The sequence below is a fragment of the Rousettus aegyptiacus genome, unplaced genomic scaffold, assembly GCF_014176215.1.
Source record: "Rousettus aegyptiacus isolate mRouAeg1 unplaced genomic scaffold, mRouAeg1.p scaffold_m13_p_11, whole genome shotgun sequence".
In the NCBI taxonomy this organism is placed as follows: Eukaryota; Metazoa; Chordata; class Mammalia; order Chiroptera; family Pteropodidae; genus Rousettus; species Rousettus aegyptiacus.
The window spans coordinates 77,017,235-77,019,369 of record NW_023416286.1 but is presented as its reverse complement, the minus strand read 5'-3'; the positions used below and the strand labels follow the sequence as shown (position 1 = coordinate 77,019,369).

Here is a 2,135-nt window from a genome sequence, read left to right as displayed (position 1 = left end):
AGACTATCGGGACTATCAGTTTTCTTTTCCAGCTTTTAGAAGCCGCCCATATTCTTTGACTTGTTCCTGTTTGTTTGCAGCTTCAAAGTTAGGAACAGCCCATTGAGTCTTTCTCGCACTGCTCACTCTGACACTCTTCTGCCTCCTTTCCCATTCTGCAGGGCCTTGGGATTACATCGGGCCCACATGGAGAATCCAGGATATCTCCCTACTAATGGTCTGCTGATTATTAACCTTAGTCCTATCTGCAACTTTAATTCTTCTTTTTGCCATGAAACTTAACATATTCCATTTCTGGTGATTTGGACAGAAATGTCTTTGAGTTCAGGTGATGGAGTCATTGTTCTGCCTGTCACAACAACTATTGCTTAGTTGGCATTAAGAAAGTTTGCATTTGCTCAGAGACTCAGACTGAAAGTTTTATTCTGCCATTTAAAAAAATTATCTCCGTCTACAGCCATACTACCCTGAATAAGCTCGATTCCATCTGATCTCAGAAGCTAAGCAAGGTCGGGCCTGGTTAATACTTAAATGGGAGACCACCTAGGAAGACCAAGTGCTGTAGGTATAAAAAATAAAAAAATAAGGAATTGTAAACTGACAAGGTCCTTGTAATCTGTGAGGTCAACCAAGAGTTGCCTCTCTTCTAAAAAAATATTAAATAAATAAATAACTTGAATAAACAAATAACTTGTCTATAGAGTTTCAGATATTTCTATAGATTTTTTTTCTTTGAGTTAGAATTATGTTCAAATTATGTTCAGTCTATGGAGAATTTCACTTGCTGCAACAGAAAATATAGCCATGTATTAATAAACTCCAATTAAATTGTAGATTTAATTGGAGTTTATGATAAAGGACCAGCAGTATCAAAAAAAAAAAAAAAAAAAGAGAGAGAAAGAAAAAGGAAAAAAAAACCGGGACTTATAACAACAGGAATTGATTTTTCACAATACTGGAGGCTGGGAAGTCCAAGATTGAGATGTTGTCAGATCCAGTGTGTTGTGTGGGCCCACTTCTTGTTCATAGTCATCTTTTTGCTGTGTCATCAATTAGTGGAAAGGGTGAGGGAGCTCTCTGGGGCCTCTTTTATAAGACTCCTAATCCTGAACATAAGGACTTCATCCTCATGATCCAATCATTTCCCAAAGGCCCTACTCCAAATGCCAACACTTTGGAGATTAGGTTTCAATATATGAATTTGAAGTGACACAAACATTTAGTCTATAGCAATAAACCATATTAAATATTTTCTTAAAGCTGGCATATTTCTAATATATGTATAATTAAGATGTTTGGACACCTTATCCCTCAAGGTCTATATATAAAATTGAAAAATAGTAACTTCAAATACTGTGGTAAATCCACAGCCATCCCAATACTCATTTGAATTCTTAAAAACTGGGAGATGAGGGCAGGGGGGTTGTCGACGAGATCTTGGTCATTGTGGCTCCTGCCTCTGGCTTTGGTTGAAGAAATGTAGTTTGGAAATCGTTTCCTCACTCTGCCATTTTTCATTATTGGTGCATACATGTGTATACACTTACTGAGAGAGAGAGAGAGAGCGAGAGAGAGAGAGAGAGAGTGAGAGAGAGAGAGAGAGAGAGAGAGAGAGAGACAAACCAAAAAAATAAAAACTCTCTCTATATAATTGATATTATATAGGCATATATACATACTTTACTAAAGAATGAAAAGGGAAGAGTAATATATATAATAATCTATCAGATCTCTTCGGTTTACAGCATGTGATCAATAACTATTTTTATAATTTATTAAAAGTCTAAAACCACTAAATTAATTGATTAAGAATTTGATTTTTAGTTGATTAGAAAGTAATATGTTACAAGATTGCATCTGAAGCAAGATAAGCCTGGTCTGATAGCTTAGCCCGGATTCTTATGTCTCCATGATGGTTCTTGTTCCTTTCACTCTCACTACCCTGTTGCCCATCAAAAAACTCAGGTCTCTGCTCAGGACATGTCCAATAAAAGGTGAATATGCAGCAGGCTGGCATGGAGTGACCCACAGACCAATGAAGCCTCCATCCCTACATGATCTAATTAATTAATCTGAAGTAAACTTTCCTTATTCGTAAAATGAGAATACCTAATCTGAATAGGTTTTCTGGGGGA

The 2,135-nt window shown here is 36.5% G+C and overlaps 1 pseudogene; it reads left to right on the top strand.

Moving 5' to 3' along the window:
• Nucleotides 1-449: 449 nt before the first annotated feature.
• Nucleotides 450-568, top strand: LOC118609662 (annotated as a pseudogene).
• The last annotated feature ends 1,567 nt before the right edge of the window (nt 569-2,135 follow it).